The sequence below is a fragment of the Diorhabda carinulata genome, chromosome 4 (assembly GCF_026250575.1).
Source record: "Diorhabda carinulata isolate Delta chromosome 4, icDioCari1.1, whole genome shotgun sequence".
Taxonomy (NCBI): Eukaryota; Metazoa; Arthropoda; class Insecta; order Coleoptera; family Chrysomelidae; genus Diorhabda; species Diorhabda carinulata.
The window spans coordinates 8,179,641-8,200,676 of NC_079463.1; the positions used below are offsets into that span (position 1 = coordinate 8,179,641).

At 32.9% G+C, this 21,036-nt stretch overlaps 1 long non-coding RNA gene across 1 annotated transcript in view; it reads left to right on the top strand.

Annotated features, from left to right (window-relative positions):
* The window catches only part of LOC130893464 (uncharacterized), a 170,008-nt gene extending 155,025 nt beyond the window's left edge, over positions 1-14,983 (top strand). The window contains exon 3 of the long non-coding RNA XR_009059211.1: positions 14,919-14,983. This is a non-coding gene — a long non-coding RNA (uncharacterized LOC130893464). The remainder of the gene's footprint in view (positions 1-14,918) is intronic.
* The last annotated feature ends 6,053 nt before the right edge of the window (positions 14,984-21,036 follow it).

The window sequence follows — 21,036 nt, forward strand, 5'->3', positions numbered from 1 at the left end:
TCGTTAGGATTATTGAAGCCCTGAAACTGGTCGTTTAGTCAGCATATTCGAACAAAATTCGTCAACAACAAATTTCAACAAAAATGTGAAAACAATTCTGCGAAGAACATTGCTGCTGTTCGAGGTTCTGTCGCAGCAGAACGGTCAACCTCGATTCACTGCAGTGCACAACAAATGGTCATTACTCTTGATCATTTTAATCCTTGTTAGTATGGTTGATTGGACAAGCAGAAGTGATTGGTAACTGTTTGAAGAAAATCATTTTCAGCGATGAGAAACACATTTACCGCACTGTAAATAAATACGAAAGTCGGGGTATATAATCAAGCAAAAACACTATATCATATATTTTCAAATATTAAACAATAATTAATGATTTTTAGATGATGGATCAGAAGTGACTGTACGATATCTGGATTTATTGTGCCTCATTTTTTGCTGCGATACTGAAGAATTCAGTGTTTTCAGCTGATCCATCAATCCCACTCCTATTAAAAAGTCTTGAATTTGGGATGATTTTAATTGCCAGAGATCTTCATCTTCTATTTCATACGCATCCAGGTGTAGTGCTTTGGAGCTACTTAGTGTTTCACACTTCGAGCGAAGTGGATAGAGGTTTCGTCCTTTGTGCAACAAAACCTGGACGCCGAATTGTTCGCTTGGTCTAGCGTCTCCAGGCGACAGTGCCCCGATAGAATTCCTGTTAGTATTTGTAGATTGTTGATACATCCAGCAGATGTACTCTGGTTATAGTTATCCAGAAGAGGGAGATCGCCTTAGTAGACTCATTTGCAATTCGAATTGTCAACAGGAGTCGCACGCAACCTTGTCCGTGTTTCACAGTGGGAGTCCTCAACTACCAGTCGTCAACACTCAAATCCAGTTGGCAACGTGAATCGCATGAGTTGCAGGCAACGCTGCCTTCTGGTCGCCTGCAATCTCAGTCGCGTAGTTGCGTGCCGTACAATAGAAGACCACGGGTGCGGAAGGTGTTATATTATTTAAAATGAGTGATCAATCTCAATCAATCAATATTTCTTTTGTTGAAGAGGTGGAGAAGCATGAAGTGTTGTACAACTACCACCTTCCTGGTTATTTAAAAAAAAAAAAGATTACTGATAGTAATCTATCATTTCTTCCTCAGACTCACTACTGCTAGAATGCATTTTCAAAAACTAGCATTACATAAAGTAAAATTATAAAAATATAATTTCACTCGTCCGAGCCGAACTGAAGTTGCAAACAGGTTACACAACTTCGATTGCATGATTCCGATTGCGCGTTGCGCAGTCAAGTTGCAAACTCAAATTGCAAATGAGTCGACCCGCGTGCGGAGGGCCTCATTGTTTTTTGTTGAACTGTATATCTACAAAAAGTAGGATTTTTCATTGAGATCTCTAGAAATGATACTTAAGCGGTTATCGCTCGTATTTTTTTAAATAACAATAAATGCAGATAAACATCGATTTTCAATGTTTATATAAAGCTAAATGTTTATGTTCTAATAAAAAGTTCAATTAATCTTTATATCAGCAGGGAAAAATAAAATATTTGTAGCAGTATATGATATATCTTTATCGGTGTGTTTAGATCTATTTATGGTACTAAATAAATTTTCGAACAATATCTGAGAATTTAGAAAAATGAACAAGTATTCTAGTTACCTGTCGACTCAGATATGCAACATATGTTTACAATATAAGTAGGAGATCAATTTCTAATTAATGAATATTTTACTTAAAATTTCTGTATATCCTCAAAAATTCTAAAGTCGAAGGTTTTTCCCAAAACTAATATGATCGAATAAAAAACTACTGAATATATTTTCTTAATGGTTTTGAATACCTCAACTTTTGTCACGCTTTTTTCAATTCTTACCAACTCACCTAACGGCATAGGTATTTTTAGATATATGTAGAAAGATTTTAACTCAATACCGAAAGATAAGTCGCTTAAGTTCTAACACCGCGTAAGTCCAAATAATGCCTTTTAAAAATGTCATTCGATAGCGAATCGAAAGATGTATCTCTAGACAACTGATACAAAAATTTTCAAAAAAAATATAAATATAAATGTATAATATAAACACAAACTGTTTTTTTGTTCTTCTGAAAAGTTGTTATGTCTTATTTACGCGCTGTTAGATCTTAAGCGACGATAATCGTTATTTACCTTCTTTGATTTTTTTTAATACTTCGATGGATGAAGGTCATTAGCATTTAATAATATGATGTTATCCTACTGTAAGTTTCGGTGAAGTTACATAATAAGTTGTTTCTACCTTAACATTCGCTAAATATTATACAGGGTCGGGCAAAATGGTCGGAACACCGAATTTGTAGAAAAAGGTCTCAGTTAAACATTTTTATATATTATGTATATTATCTATTGGTGTCTGCAGATTTCCTATTTATGCCACATGTTTTGAGATATGACACCATCGGACAATATTTTAAATACATTACGCTAATAGCATCATAACTTTCTGAACGAGAAATTATAGTCGAATATGAGAAAATAAAAAAATAGAAATAAATAGTGGCGTTCTATAAGGCTCTGCTCTTTGCCCAACACTTTGAAATATTCTATATGATGATTTGTTAATGGAAGACATGCCATAAGGCGTTGCCATGATAGGCTTCGCCAATGACCTAGCATTGGTGGTTGTTTTTAAAGAAGAGATGAACCTTGTAGAAAAACTAAATCTGAGAATACTAATAGTGTCAAATTGGATGGAAAATAACTGTCTAAGACTAGCACCAGAGAAGACAGAAGCTGCTGTGGAAGCAGGAAATTAAAATCAGCTCAAAGAGATCTGTGAAATACCCAGGAGTATGGTTGGACTCGAAGCTCTCTTTCTTATGGCCAATGGGGGTGGTACAAAAGCTACCAAAAGACGAATACTAATATCTGTTGCTGTGGGGTTCAGTTACTAATAATAAACGACTGAAGAAAAGATTCGTAGGGATCCAGAGACTTATGTCGATCAGAGTAGCTAGCTAGCGCCTATAGGACAATATCAGCTGAAACCTAGGGATTGATGGTTGATATACCCTCAATCGACCTCTTAATTAAAGAATAGCGATTTACGAAGGAGTTGATGGGAACAGTGCACGTAACTACTTACATACTTGTTGGAAAGAACGCTGGGCAACTGGTACAAATGGACGATGTACTTACAAGATAATTCCATAGGTATATAAAAACGTGGATAAATCGACCTTTCGGTGAAGTCGACACTAGCACTCTCTGGGTACGCTGTGTCTAGTCATTCCTCTACAAAAGAATGAAATCTGCTACCGATCGTTGACAGAATTGAGGAAATTTGGACAACGTAGAACACTGTCCACGATGGGAACAAGCAAGAGCTCATATCTTTTGAATGATGCTAGATACATATTGAAAAGTACAGAAATACAAATATCTCGGGACGTGGATGAATTTGAGAAATGACAGCACTGAAGAGAAGATAAAAATGAGAATTGAAATTGTTAGCAGTGCATTTTAAAAAATTAAAAAGTTCTTTCGATATAAAAACTCGAAAATCGACTTGAAAAAGAAAATGATAAAATGTTACATATATTCCTTCCTTCTGTACGGAATGGAGACCGCTACTTTAAACAAAGCAATAATGGTAAAACTGGAAGCCTTTGAAATGTAGATACTACGAATGTCATGGACAGATAGAATCGCAAATGAAGAAGTTTTACGCAATTATTGACTACCGTAATAGTCCGCAAATTAGAGTATTTCGGTCATGTAATGAGGGGAAAACGATACGAATTCCAGAGATTGATTATGCAGGAAAAGATAGAGGGAAAGACTAGTAGAGGACGACTAAGAATATCATGGCTGCGAAACTTATGAGAGAGCTTTAACTGCACATCAAACCAATAGTTTAGAGCAGCTGTACTTATATGAAATAAAAATAGTAATGATAGTCGCCAACCATAGTTCGAAGATGGTACTTGGAGAAGTAGAAGAAAATACAAGATAAACTTCATGCAGTTAATTCGATTTTCTAAATGAAAGCTATCTTTGTATTTTTATGTCTCTCAATGAATTTTGGAGATAAAGTGGAATAGATAAATTTTAATAATCGCTATCTACTGAATACCTCAAATTATGGTACATATTTATATAGTTGTAGTGTCATGAATAATTACAAATTCACTTACCAAGGAAAAAAGTAATGATTTTTTACAAAAACATGTTTATTTAACAACTTTATCTACCACATGGATAAGAAATATTTTAAATATATAACTATACAGAATATTTTATTGAATATTTATTATCATACGATGATATATTGAGTTATTCTTAGCCTACTATAAAACCATACAAAATTTCAAAGTCAAAATATTTTATTACTCAACATAAAACAAAAAAAATGTTTCTCCTTGCTCTACAAACCAGACCTCCACAGCTTTTATTACCTCCTCGATGGAAGAAAATTCACGATCAGTTGAGGAAAGAGATGATAGTCGGACGGAGCCAAATCTGGTGAATAAGGGGGGTGTTCTAGTAATTCAAACCCTAAATCACGAATTTTTTGCATGGCAACATGAGATTTGTGTGCAGGGGCCTTATCCTGCAATAACAAAACACCTTTGGATAGTTTCTGCGTATTTTCTCTCTCATTTTTCCCGTAGAGTGGTCAGTAATATCGAATAGTAATCTTCAGTTATTGTTCTACCTTTATCCAAAAAATCAATCATGATTACTCCATGGAAATCCCAAAAAAACTGAACCAAGAACTTTTCCAGCAGGGTTTTGGACACAGGTCTTGGAGAACCAGAGTATGGCCATTTCATCGATTGTTGCTTTGGTTCTGGATCGTAGAAATGTACCCAAGTCTCATCAATAGTAACAACTCGGTTTAAGAAGTCTACAACTCGATGCTTCTACCCTTGCACGCTTTTGGTCAACATTCAAACATTTGGGGATCCATTTTGTAATAATTTTGATTTAATTCAGTGCTTCAGATATCTGTTTTAGCCCAATGATAAAATCATGTCATGACATGCATCGATATTTTCGGGGACTGACACAGAAACTGGCCTTCCCGATCGGTCATCATCTTCAATGGAAAATTTACCTCTTTTGAGGCTTGCAGTCCTTTTTCACGGTCGCATACGAAGGACATTGATCACCAAGGGTATTAAGCATATCTTCGTAAATCTGCTTACTTATTAACCCTTTTAAATATAGGTAGTTGATGATGGCTCGATACTCCAATTTTTCGATTTTCACAATTCATCCTCCTCTTTATGTGCTGAATCCAGAGAATGCCATGCAGTCTATGTTCATAATATGAATAATGTACCTACATGCAAGATATTTCTATCACCTAGATTAATTAACATACCTACCTTTCCAGGTATTTTTTTAAAATGTTTTTTTTCATCCAAAAATGTCACTGCCTTTCAGACTATGAGACAGAGCTCGTAGTTGTTTTTAGAATTAGCCATATTGTAAGGTAATTTATTTCTTTCGTGAACGAACGTATAAAAATATTTTTTCTGCGACCGTGCGTTTTAACCCACTTTCCCGCACGCATTTTAGTTTAGTTTTCAAAATTATGTAAATTTTGACCTTATTAAATAGTTTTTTACTTCTGAGATTATAACTATTGTTACTACAGGTAAATAAATATTGACGAAATAGTTCATCAGATAAAATTTAAACCTTTTCTAGCTTTTTGTAGCATTCTCAATTTTTTGAAAATATAATATAGTTGTTCAAAACGTGTTGGAAGTGACCGAATAAGTGCAATCTTCTTCTAAATTAAACCACATTAAACCGAATCCGATACAATAATATTAATGGATTCATCCGACGAAGAACTTCCCGAAGCCATTTTGAAGGCTGCAAATGAAACTAATTCCGAGCTGTTACCTGCCAAATGACTTAAAACCGTTGTCGTCACCGTCACCGTCATCTTTATGCGACCTGCAACCGATGCCATCCTCAACGACGTCATCTACCTTCCAGTTGAAATAACTCCACTGGACCGGCAATTCTTACTAGTCTACAGAATGCAACAAATTGTGTTTTCAATATTAATATTTACAATAATTAGTTGTTTTTAGTTAAAGTTTTGTATATTATTATGTTTGTTGGAATAAAATAATTTTAGAAAAATGGGTTGGTATACTTTTTTGTATATACGGTCGTAGAAAAAATAATGTTCCTAACTCATGCGTAAAGTGTCTTTCCCGCACTTGATAACTGCAGTCGCGTGCGGGAAAGTATCACTTTCCGCATTTCTTAGAAAAATAACTATTTTCATATGAAACAATTTTTATTTTAAATTTACTATATGTGGAAAACAAATTGCAATCTATTAAATACATATTACTTATTCATTGGTACATATACCAACAGAAAAGTGGCAACGAATCTAATTATATCTCAAACAAATATCCATAACTTTTTATCCCTAAATTTCGTACAGAAATTCAGAAATAGGCACGTAAATTGCAAATAAAATTACATAAGAACTAAAGGCAAATTGCGAACAAAACCAGTAAGGGCTAAACAAAGGAGTGAAGCCAAAGCATTCCATATTATTTCCAAGAGGGTAGTCAAGCGTCGAAGAGTGGATGAATCTAATATAACATCCCCCCGACCCTTTCTCCTCTAGCACTCTACATGCCATGTTAAACCATAGTTATGTATACGAGAGCCGCAAGACACGTCAGAATGTGAAAAACGTTATGAGATTTCGTTTAACTGTTGGTCACAGTCTGTGCTTTCTAAAGGTGTGTAGATTGTGCAAAATATTATTTACCTTGCAAACAAAAGACATGCTGACTCCTCCCAATCCAGGCCACTGGCTAATGATAACAAGTCGGCCAGCTGGCTCCACCTACCGCGAATCCGGCAGGGGTAAACTAGGGGAGAGTTACATCATTTTAACAGGATTGTTTTCAGGGATTGTCAGTATATGAAGAAGTTCAAAATACCGATAGAAAATAACACTGGATTTAAAGTTTGATTAACTCATAATACAACATCGAATCGAAGGATATTTTGTTCTAGAATATTTGAAAATTAATGAAACTATAATGTTTATGACGCAGAAGTTAAAAGTTAATAATCTTATAACACTTCTTACCAGCCAAAAATGAAGATTGCAAATTAATTTTTTTGCGTTCGTCCAATAAACACAACTTTATTGAACTATATTTACCGAATCTTTATTGCACTCATCTGTCATTATAGTACCTGCAGAGGTTTGTGACCAAGACAAACATAAACATTGATATATCAAATATTTAGTCTTAATTTTGTGTGATTGCGATTTTCACTTTAGGTAATTATACACTTTCACGGTCACCTGGTTTTTTGGCTCTAGAAAATCGAAAAATGGATGGATTTTAATGATCTTGGTCTCAAAATGTTCCATTTTACGGCGGATTTATAAAAAAAATTAGTAGAAATAGCTGGAATGAAAATTTCTCATAGTTTTACTGTTTTAAATCGTAAAAAAACGGTTTTGCAAAATAATCCTTTACAAAAAATTATGGTAATTATACTCTTTCGCGGTCACCTGGTTTTTTGGTTAGGTTAGGTTAGGTTAGGTTAGGTTAGGTTAGGTTAGGTTAGGTTAGGTTAGGTTAGGTTAGGTTAGGTTAGGTTAGGTTAGGTTGGCTCTAGAAAATCGAAAAATGGATGGATTTTAATGATCTTGGTATCAAAATGTTCCTTTTTACGGCGGATATATAAAAAAAATACGAGAATTAAAAAAAATATTTTTTACAGTTTCATGACACTGAATGCAAAAAAAATGACTTTCTACATATAATCCTTCGTAACTGTTTCTGACGTCGTGGAATCAAGTTCGTATATTTTTTTTTCGCAATTTACATAAGAAAAAAGAATATTTTGAAAAAAAAAGTTTTTCTACTATTTAAGGTTTAAAACTATTAAAAACCGCAAATTCAGCCACTACCCCCGTGTTTTTCATAAATTCGTCGTAAAATGGAACATTTTGAGACCAAAATTATAAAATTTATCTATTTTTCGATTTTTAATGGTCCAAAAACTATTAACATTGAAGAATATAGTACGAAACTATTCAAGAAAATTGATTGTTTTTCATCGATTTCATTTTAAGCTATAAAAACTGAAAAAATCATTCTTTTTGGATTTTTTTTTAAATTGTTTATTAATTTATGTAGAATACAAAAAAAATATAAGAACTTTATCTGATAATGAGATAATTTTTTGTAAAGGATTATTTTGCAAAACCGTTTTTTTACGATTTAAAACAGTAAAACTATGAGAAATTTTCATTCCAGCTATTTCTACTATTTTTTTTTTATGAATCCGCCGTAAAATGGAACATTTTGAGACCAAGATCATTTTTCGATTTTCTAGAGCCAAAAAACCAGGTGACCGGGAAAGTGTATAATTACCTCACTTTATTATCAATCATATTTATTACGCACTGGATTACGAAATTATTAGAAAATGCATTTTTTTCTAAAATGCCATATGATTAAAATTTATAAACACAAACGTAAATACTTAAAAAATACGCGAACACGACTACTACGATTTGGATAATGCAACTCTGCAGTTCTAGAAATGTCGGTCAAAAATTAATTTTCGTACATCATCATCGTACAATTACTCTACGTTCTCAATACAGATTTAAATTAAAAAAGGAAATAAATCTCTTGAGATATTGATTATACGTCTGAAGGAATCGAAGATTGGCTCGAAATTGAAGCGTTTCACATTCAAAATTTAAAATTTCTTATTCCTTCTCTATCATCCCGAGAAGATTTGTTCGGATGAAATTAAATCAAATAAGTTTCAAGGAGTATTTTTAGATAGTGACTATTCGCAATATATTTCTTATGTACACAATGCATTAATTGTGTAATCCATATTGAATAATTTGTAATTATATCTCAAGTATTAGTTTTTGTTTCTTTTTAGTATTTTTTCGATATTTCTATAAATAATGATAGATATAAAGAGATACTTCAATTTTCTCAAAAGTTTAAATAATTCTGGGAATTCTACATTAACGATAATTATATTTAACAAATAATTATTACGAAAAATAATAATGAATGGAAATACTTGAAAAATATCGATTCAAAGATATTGCAAGACAATTGATATCAGATTAAAATTTTAGTCTAATTGAAAATCTGAGTTCAATAGTATTACGTAGAATCCAAAGACGTGCTCATTAATATTTGAGAAGGTTTGAGGACGAACAATATAAATATTTTCCCACAAACTGAAACGTTTTGCAAGTTGACTGACAACAGTAAGGGATGGAGTGTTCAAAAGTTTCAAACGTTTGAAAAAAATTCTGTATATCATAAACATCATAATGTCTAAAAATTTTCATAGATCGCTGTTAAAGTTAACGTGGTGAAAAAAGCAAAGGAAAGTAACGTTATCGTGCTATCGTTTCCCCTCACTGTTCACATAATCTGCAGCCGTTGGATGTTGGAGTTTATGGTCCATTCAAGAATTACTTACGCCGAACACAGACAGTGTGGATGCATAACAACCCAGGGAAAACGATGATCATATACGACATTCCTGGGATCGGTAAGGATTCTTTGCAATGAATCATTCTAATATTATGAATTGTTTAAAAGCAACGGGTATATGGCCTCTAAATGCAGATATTTTTCAAGATTCAGATTTTGTTCCATCTTATGTTTCGGATCAGCCAAATCCTGCAAGCAAAGAATCTGAAACAGATATGAACGTTACTGCCTCCAGCTCGACAACAGATCTTCCTTATATAGATTCATTTGATAATTGTTCCTTAGATATAAGTGTCAGTGAAATCATAAGTTCCATGGAAAATTGTAATCCAGAAACTTCAGCTTTACCTGGGGGTGAATCGAACTTTGAGTCAACTCCTGGACCTTCTGGTATTCAAAAGAAAAATGATTTCCCTCAATCTAAAATAAGGCCCGAAAGCTCCACCACGAAAATTGACTAACCGTTCTCAACATAAAAGAAAATGCCGTGTTCTCACAGACACGCCAGAGAAGAACGAGTTACAAAAAGAACACGAAGAAAAGTTAAATAAGACAAAGAAAACACAAGAGACTAAGAAGGGTAAAGGAAAAGGCAAAAGATCGAGAGGAAACAGATAAGATAAAAATAGCTAAAAGGCAAAGAATAGAAAAAGTAGAAAAGAAAGTTTTAAATTCTGATTCAGAATCTGAGCCCGAAGAATGGTTTTTCTTAGGTTGTGGAGAAACTTATGAAAATTTAAACGAGGAGTGGATACAATGCATTATAAATAAGATTTGGGCACATGTGAAATGTGCAACAGGTAATAAGATCTCATTTGTTTGTCTCAATTGTATTTCTGATGAAGACTGATTGCATATTTTACCTACGTCAATCGTAAGACTGATTACTTAAGAAATTGATATTTTGTTACTGGCTGTGAGCCTAAAGTTCCTTTCTAGTTTAAGAAAGGCCATGTTTTTGACAATATTTGATTATTGTCATATTAGATTACGAATAAAACTTGAATGTCTAAGTTTGTTATAATGCTAAATAAATCAAAAATCTGATTATTGAAGCAATTAAGATTATAAATGGCTGTAAGCCTAAAATGCCTTAATAGTTTAAGTAAATAAACAACACGTTATATGCCAAATAAATCTTTATAAAATATAAAACTGATTTTCAATTCCTAATGTTACAATTTGCCCCAAGCCTGTTACAACTAGCTCCAATCAAGTTGTAACATTCGTCAGTTTTTTTTCAAAGCCGTTTCTACCAAAAATCGTTACAGGTTCTATCAAAAATTTATTTGTGATCGATAGTTGAATATTTGTTATTTGGAATAGTACTGCTAGATTTCATAAATTCGAAACAAGTAAGCTTTCATAGCCAAGAAGCGACAAATTGTTACAACTAGCCCCCCGCTTCCCTACATGAATGAATTTCACATTTTCATTTTTAATGGCATGATACTAATTATTATTAATATGTAATCGTCAGAAAAAATGGCATTCAAATTACTCATACGTATTCGGAAACCCAGTCCAACGATATAAAACAGCTGGTAGGGAACTCACCGAACACCTTCACGGACTATTAATGGACATCTGATCGGCAGAGGAAATGCCGCAAGATTGGAAAAGTAGCATCTTTATCCCAATATACAAGAAAGGAGACGAATTAACATGCATAACTTATCGCGATATATTTCTTTGATGCACAGCATTCACATATACTTATTTTGAGTGAAAGATTACTCCCATATGCAGAAGAACTGATTGGTGAGTACCAAACGGATTTCACACTAGGCACGGAGCCTTGATAAGACGTGCGAATATGATGAGTAGATCCCTACCAACGGTTAGAAACACATCAAATTATATCCCGACAGATGGTCATTGGCCACACACGTTTTCTATGAAGGTCATTGTATGGATTCTAATTCTGCCAGAGTCTTGACAATTGAGATAACTACAGAAAACAAAATGATCATTCTATCAATAAAAAAACTGATTAGGATAACCTTACTGTAATCTATGCAGATATTTTAGTACCTGAAAAAACAAATTTTATAAAAGAAATTGTCATAGGTAACAAACTAACCTTATCTAACCTATAAATTTCAACCCAACCTTATCTTTTTACTTCTTAGATCTTTTGATATGTTTTTCGTGATAATTTATTTTGAGTTTAGGTCTCTTTTTAATGGAGAGCAGTTTGAAATAACGTAATTGTATTGATCAATAGATCACCTACATCATGAATATCAAAATAAAAATCTGGTTTAACAAGAAAAATTTATTTTTCTTTAGTTTTTACATCTCGAAAATTTACTGCAGCCATCAATAAAGTTACTCCTTTTCTTTTCCGTGTATTTCATTCCGTTTGGTAATGTAGTTGCATTTTTTTCGTGCAAAAGACATTTTTGTCTGTTTTCTAACTACTGAGTTGTCTGCCCTATGTAGACAGCGTCACAATCATTAGAAGGTACTTAATATATGATATTAGTTCTTTTGTTTTTAGGTGTTTCAGATTTTAGTTCAGTGAAACATTTGAATAGTATATTATGTCCTTTATGACTAATACTAAGATCATATTTATTAAAATAAGTCAATCGTTGTTGAGAAAGTACATATGGTAAGGAAAAAGGGTTTATGATGTGTTATTCATTTTTGTTTTGCTTCTTAATTGATTACGAAGTGTTTTAATTTTCCGAATGCGATGTGTACTGTCTCCGTATCCGTAACCTTCGTTTGTACAGGTGCTTTTTGTTTAATATTTTGTAGAGATTATAGAAATTGAATACGGGTGATATAATATTTTTCTAATTAATTAACTATTTCGTTTTGTCTTTTATTCGACTAGACAATAGAAAGACATTTTTCCCATAAAATATATCACGTATCGCCCTATATGATCATGTATATGATATTTGAATATTACTTCTTAGTAAGATTATCATCAAATTAGAAATAGTTTCTTAATCATCAACTTATTTTAGATTTAAAGGGATTTAAAATAAAGTCGACGAAATCAAATGAATAAATTAATATCAAGTTAATAGTTTATTGAATATTTGAACGGTTTTACAAAGACATTTTTTCGTGATGATTTCTTATTAAGAAGAAGAACTCAAGAAGAAAAAGCATACTCGAACTCAAATTAGAAGGAGAAGAATGAGGAGTAGAATTTAAAAGTACATAATACAGGTACACATTAATTTTTTCCTTCGACGGTTTCTCCGAACAAATTCCTCCATAAAATAACAATCCTTCGAGCCCGGGACTTCTAAATTGTCTTCTTTTTCTTTCTCGAGACAACGAAGCAAGCAGATTTCGAACGGCCAGATCTCAGCGAAGCTACGCTGCTCCTAGAAATTCGGCCTGCGCAACTTAGTTTTGTATATATTTTTGTGAATATTGTTTTCTTGGTATATTTATATATAGAGAGAGAAATTAAGTAGTTGTCTAACTTTGATTATTGTGCTACCTGTTCACTTGACCCTAAGACTGTAGCGCCCATGGTTCTATTGTCCATCTTCTAAAATATTTCTTTACCTGTAAAAAATCAAGGTAATAAAGCGATTAACTGAATATGTTTTATAAAAGTTAACAACTATACGGTATAAAAAAATGTTTAGCTAAAATACTTTAGACATGAGGGTAGTATACGAGGTCTATTCTACATTCGAATGCCCCCCTTCAATATAATCCTCTTCCCTCGCCACACACCTTTCCATACATTTTTTTCCATCGATCGAAGCAGTGTTCGAAGTCTTTTTTGGCGTGGGCCTCTAGTTATATAATAGCCAGACCTCGTAAACTAACTCGATTCACTAGTAAAATTTTCTAAAATAAAATAGAACAAAAATTAAATATTCAGTAATATTTTTAAGGTAAATAAAGTTTGGAATCATGTAAAGTAACTCCTCTATTTTATCTTCTTCTATCAACGGGTATTACTTTTGAAAAAAACTTGGCATTAAAACATAATATTCTTAATCATCAATCCGTTTTCAATACGGCTTATCTTGTCAAAACGGTACTGCTAAAAAACAAATCTATCATTATAAATCAAAAAATGACAAAAATTAAGTTTTTATAGAATTACCAAATAATAATACTGAGTTCTGAATACAAAATAAATAACCTAGTTAAAAAAATTATGAAATATTTAGTTGTGGATTTAGTAGCAAAATCTTCTAATCTTTGGGTTTCATTGGCCCTTATAGCTCGTTTCCAGCTGTTAAATGGGCTTATGGAACCTCTCTCCACGCAAATCGTTCACAGTTCTTCAAAAACATTCTGATGAGAGTCTAGGAAATGAATCTAGCTTGACATGTTGCAACCTCCATTGCTTGATAAGCCAGAAACAACTCTAACAAATTCTTTGTACTCACTCTTACCTATCAACTTATTGACAATTTGCCACATCGTTTTCAGGGATTTGCTCATTTTTCTTCAAATACTGAATCATCTATTAACTCCCTGATTTGATAACACGGAAAGATCCTCTTTTAGCTTTCCGTCTCTTATTTTGAGAATTACTCCTTATTATATTCAAAAATTCGCTCCCATTGCGATCCATCCACTTTAATTCAATTTCAAGTAGGCCTTATTTGATGGGCAATGGTGGAAGAAGAACCTCAGATGACTCTACAAGAAGTAAATTCACATTTTTTGTGTTTGAAGATGTTCGCGTAGGACATACTTTTTTGTGATAATAGTTTCTTTTGATCCGGCTATTCCATTAAGAAATAAAATAAAACCATAAATAAAACAAGCGATACAATAAATTATAATAATTCTTGGATGGCTGAAATAATTCGACGGAAACGAAGAAATTTGCATTGAATTGATATTCCATCGAAGCTGAAGTGGCGGCAAACGACGTGTCAGATAAGATTTCTTCTTGCCGAAGAAGGTTGTAAAGAGTTTACCCAAGGCAACTACAATACACACAATAAGACATCCAGAAAACCAAGAAGACAAGAGTGTATAGCCAACAGGCTAACTCTTAACAAGACCTCCCATAGAACTTAGGGGAGTAGAAGGAGTCTACGCAAAACTGTGACACGAGGATGAGAACCTGTTTAAATGACAGGTGGATGGTGGAATGTCCTTCTTCGCATAGATTTATAAAGGATACGAGACAGCTGGACCTTTCTCCAAGAATTAGTACACGAATTATGTAAAAAACTTTCTCCGCTGCATGCATTATGTTGAAGACGTTGTTGGTGTGTGCACGTGTGCCCACAATATACGTTGAAAGAACTTTTGAGTAGTGAGATTCTTCACATAGTTGTTTACTTTTCATACAGTAGACAATGGTCGTTATATACTTTCATTTTTATGATTTTTACTAATGAAAAAAAGAATATTTTACGTTAATTGACTATTGTAATTTTATAGGTTTCAAGTTTGCCATTCTATAATGGATATTAAACAGTGTAATGCGAGCAGTGTATGGCCCAAAATATAAATAGCTGACCAGCATGACCAAGTCATGGCTTCAACAGTATAGAAACCTCAAATTGGCCGTTGGTTACATTGGATTTGGAGGAGGAAGAGACGGTTAATTAATGCTTGTAAATTTTTTCAAAGCTCCAATTTATGATTTACATCCAGATATCCTTAGTTCATAAAATGTTTTCAAAACATTTCAGTAATTTAATTAACGTTTAAAAAAATAAATATAGTTTGGTTTGTTTCAAATAAAAAACTGTAATTTAAATAAAAATTTTGGAAGTCGATTGATTTATCTTGTTGTTTCATATCCTATAACCTAATCTCTGACCTTCGAACCGACTTGCACCTTTGAGATTAAGACCACCTTAAGTTAAAAGTGACTGTCGTGCCTAAATGACTCATGTCCATTGTGTTGTCTGGATTTTATTTTCATGAAGGGGAAATACATCAGATATTACGAAAATATTCGAAGAATCGAAAAATTATACTTAGATAGTAATTGTATTCTGTTAAGTGTGATAAGGATACGTCAAATACTTTAAATGTTCAACAAAACAACCTTAGGAAAAAGCCAAGCTTAATTGACTCACACTGAATCTTAATAGTTTGAGCTCAATACTTAATATCCAGACCTTTTCCAATTATAAATGAGTTTATAGGATTGCAAAATGGTTGGAAAGATAATTTTTCGTTTTATATAAAATACCCCCATTGCAAAAATAAAATATTGACAGGCATGCACATCTTTGCATACTTTCAACTTGTCCAGTAAATTTTGCGCAAACTCGTGAAAGAAAAATTCTAAAGTCTTGTGCAGGTTTCCGGTCGCGGTATTTGTAATTATCCCAAGCATGCTCCATGTCATACAGATTAGAGGACCTGGATGGGAACAGTAGATGAGGAAAATCTTAATTTTCTATTTCTTCTAAAAACACCGCAGGTCGTTGTGGCTTCACATTATCATCAATAAAAATTAACTGATGGTATATAGCGTCAATAAGTTGTAGCAGTATCCACACTACCCCTAAATACTTGTCATATCATGCTTTCATCCAATACAATCAACTCAGTACGATCATTAAATCGAATTAATTAAAAAGTATATATGAGACTTTTGTTAAATAATGCTCAAGTTAACTTTTGTTATTTACGCGCAGGTATCAATGGTATTCTCCTTAAGAATCAGCTGAATCTTAAATCACGGATACTTCGTCACCATTATTTAGATCAATACAGAAAAACCTAGGATTAAAACGTCTTAAGATATTACAAGAATTTCTATGAGCCATAAGTGTTTGTTACTCTGAATCTACTAGTTCTTCCATTTTCAGCAGCAGCTTCAGTTTCCTAAAAGCGATTAAGTATTTAATAATAGGATATTTAATCGATTTTGTAAAATGCCTCAATGTTTAACCTGGTTTGAATAATCCACTGACATTCTAAAATAATAGTGAAGTTCATGTTCTTTCAGTTTTGAGTACAATTTTAGAAACATTCCATTCGTCTAAGTCTTAATATGCATCCGAAATTCTCTTTCACTCTGTCGTTTTTTACATTAACAGTAAAATGGCCATTTCCGAAAAGTAAGAAGTGTGAAAACTCTGCTCTGCGCCTTGCTGAGACTGCTGTGTATGCACGCCACGCAAACAAGCAGAACTTTATCAAATTAATTTTTCATTGCGCTTAAGTTTAAAAATAGCTTACACATTGGTTCAGTCTAAAGGTTAAAATAAACTCAAGGTCAATTATTGCCTTAGATAAAACGATCTGCTAAAATTGCATCATAAAAAAATATTTTTATTATAAGTTCAACAAGTTTAATCCCTTTAGGTGTATGTTATCTTAACTCATAATCCGCATTGTTAAATGAAATCCCTAAAGTATGGTTTTAAGTGTGTATAAAATGACATTTTTAAGCTCTTATCATTCGAAAAGTAACTAATCTTGCTCAAATTTTTCGTATTTAGATAATGCTGATAAAACCTTATTCACACATTATTTTTATTTTGTGTGATTTTTTTTCAATATAAATCAACTTCACCAGCCCGAAGTTTATTAAAAGTGTGGCACTAATAATAATAATAGCCAAGTTGATTCAGATCTGGAAATGAAGCTGGAGATATTATTATAACGCTTGTTCATTACATATTGGGTTTCGAGTTAATGGAGATACACCTTGTCTAATTTCATTTTGTCTAAGCTTTGAATGATCTTCCGATACTCATGTAGGAAGTTGTAGTAGCTACCATTTGCTAACAGAATACCGTAGGGTGTTCTGAGAAAAAAATTTAATATGGAATTCGAATAGCTCGACCAAAGAAGGTCATCTAAGATGCCATCTTCTTGTTTTAGGTATTACGAATGATTCTGTATGCTGCTGGTGCTTGAAATTGGAAGAGTGGTGACTACCCAGCATACAAATACGCGAGAACAAACTTATCCACAAATTCTACAGTTTAATCAGTGACGTTAAAAGTTTCGAGCATAGGTACCTGATTGGCTTTACTAAAGACATCGGCACTTGGTAGTTTGCAGTGAGCATATCATAACGTTTTTACATAGTAAACAAATAAATTGAAGCAATTGTGATAATCCTAAACAGTATTGGGGATTTCTTCGTAACGTGCACTACGGCTCTTCGTCGTTGTCAAAGCAGGTTTTCAGCTTATTGTGAATTGATGTAACTTCATTCTTATGTTTTGATCTAATTTGACCGTACTAGTAAGCAATTTTGCTACCCATATTGCACAAATTTTGTGGTAGCTTAGCTTCTGTTTTATAATTTCAAAGAATAAATTATGTTATACTTTTAGAATCGAAAATTTCGTTATCGCGAAACAAAGGTTTTCACAAAACTCTAGTAACCAGTTCACCACTCAGAATGGTAGGGCGTCTACTTTCTTTTCATCATGAAATTTAGTTTAACCATATTTAAAATGAATGTACCATTTCTAAAGAGACCTACCATTTATTACGCTGTTTTCGTACACTTAATATACTTGCCTATAAGTTCCAAGGTTTCAAGTTTTTACCCAACAATCATAATCTGCACTCAGTCCAAAGATTTTCAATTGCGGCGTATATTTCAAATTCAAATATCGCATAATACCGCATCCGAAAATACCAAAATAAAAGTGGTCAAAGCGCTCCTTGTGGTGTCGAATGGAAATGTCCCATACTTTCTACATAACCCATTTATTTTATTTTGACCTTATTCTTTGCTTCTTGGAAGAAATACGTATATTTTTAATATATTATAATACTATGCAGCTCTGCCCCATGCTTATAAACTAATGATGAATACTGTCTTTAGAAATCCTGATCTTGGTAGCATCCTTAGTCGTCTGAAAAGTCTCCACTCTCAACCTGAAGATCTCACCAATTATTCTTGTCAGATTGAGGTTAGAGAGATAGGAGAATCAATCGGCATATCAAAATGGCGCATAACCCATATACTGACTGAAGAATCATGCAAGTGCGCCGTTTACTCACTTTGGACTAAAAGCGCTTTCGAATGAACATTTTCCAGGTTTTATACTTATTGATGCAGCTTAAGCAAAATGAGTTATTTCTTGCACCGATTCATAACTGTACATGAAATTTGGATCTACCACTACACTATTGAAACAAAAACAGGCAAGACAGTGGATTGGAAATGGGGGGCCTGCTCCTAAATGGTCCAGACGGTTTTATAAGCCAGAAAACTGATAACGACCGTTTTTTGGGATAGTTTGTTTTCCGTGTTAGATCGAAAACTTTTCAAATAACCTTCGTACAGTAATTTTTGAATTTACACAAAATTATTTGTGAAAAGTGTACAAAAATCTATGTATTTATTATGAAACTCATTCTATTTGACTAAAAATATATTTTACACCTACTATTGATGAGTCTTGGTATTCGTTCGTAATAAATTGCGTATGATTGATGATTGATGATGCCTATTTTTATTGTATTTTAGAAGATTATGTCAATTTTGAGCTTTCACTAGCTAACGTGGTTATAAATTGTTTTAAATATTAAATAATACCAATTGGAAATTCGTATCATGACAAACAAAACCCTAACCTAACCTAATTTATGATCATTCTATTGGTAAGGCTACATCTTCATTTTTAAAGGTATGGGTTCCAAACATAAAAAAACTTCGTTAGCACTTGAGTTCCCAGAGATGAGTAGATAGATATTTTTCATTGTATTTCAATATCAACTCTGAGCTCTTTCACTAATCAAGGGGGTTATAAATCTAATTTCTAATCACTTGTTTTATTGGGAGAATATACGATGCAATGGTGGTGACGCGTGATATTTTTAACGTACAGGTTCCAAATCTAACAAAACTGCGTCTGTATTTCTATATGCTTAGAAAACTTTCATGATTACATCGGCACATTAAAAATGAAGACCTTGTGTCTTTGGAAATGAACTTCTCTTAAGAAAAAATACTTTTTTCCGGTGACGTCTCGAATAACCTCAAGCTGGGTATACAAGAAGTCGCAGAAGATGAAATCAATCAAAAGATCCGCAATTAGAAGAAGGCATGGCAGGTCTGGAAGGGAATAACCGAGGAAGAAAACTCAAGGAAGTCAAGGCCGGTACAGGGCAGTAACACCAAGAAAACGACAACATCATACACAGCGGATTTAGTCGGTAACAAACTATTTCTTGGATTTCCTACTATCTCCATTACTTCAGGGTAAAAGTTATCTCAGAATCCGGTATTTTAGTTTATAAAACATGAAACACGCTCAATATATATATATATATATATATATATATATATATATATATATATATATATATATATATATATATATATATATATATATATATATATCAAAAATTCATCTTATTCATTAATGTAGTCTCCTTCAAGACCATTTCAACGTTTCTTTAACTTCTCGATGCCGTGCGAATAGCCAGTAGTCACTGAAGGCCAGATATGGACTATAAGGTGGATGAGGAAGCAATTCGAATTCAATTTAACCACCGTTGTCTTCGACCGTGAATCGGTACATTGTCTTGGTGAAACAGTGATTTGTTTTTTGACATATGAGGCCTTTTTCCCTTGATTTTTGCATTAAAATAATCCAATAACACCATGTAGTATTCACCGTTGATTGTATCTCTCTTTTAGTAGCTGCAGCTCACTCAGATGATGATCGTTTTGATTCCGGAGAGAAGTGTTAGATCCATGTTTCATTCATTGCCACATATCGAAGAAATATGATTTATTACGTTTTTACATGGTCAAATACTGCTCTGGATTACCTACACGTTTTTGTTTTTAGCCGATTGCGAGTAAACGCGGTAAAATGTTCATGAATAATTTCAAACACACGGCCTTCTGATATCTTTATGGCCTCAGCTATCTCATGCAATTTCAATTTACGAGTAGATATAACCAATTGGTGGACTTTTTTGATGTTGTCTGGAGTAACCACCACAATTGGTGGACCAGAACGTTAACGATAATCGATGGAGCAGAATCCGGAAATCACTTTTGAAGCCATTGCTGAGCTTGTACATTATTTTTTTCACAAGAAGCAATGATAAATACACGAAATTGTTTTAAATTCATTGTTTTGAAAATAACTAAAGTAACTTCACTTAAATGGCTGCCACTTTCTTCTGACTAATCGAAATGTCATGAATCTTAAAGTCATATTCTTTTTAAAGTTGGTACCTACTTCATTAACGTCACATGGATTTGATAATGGCAGCGCCATCTGTGTGTCAGCCATACGACTTATTGAGTGATGTAGTAATAATTATTTAATCACAATAGTTTATATTTTAAACATATATTGTATTATTAGCCAAAAAAGACGCTATTATATGTTTGGCTCAAACGTTTAATAGTGAGGCTTTGTAATCCGTGCGTAAATTTTGAAATATTTTTCCTTGTTTATATAATAAGTTAGTACTAGATACTATTTTATAAATCATTTTATTAATACAATGAGTTTTCACTACTACACTAGTGAAATAATATTATTTTCACGGTATGTGTTCTTCAAATTAATATATTTATTATTATACGTTCGAAGATAATTATGTA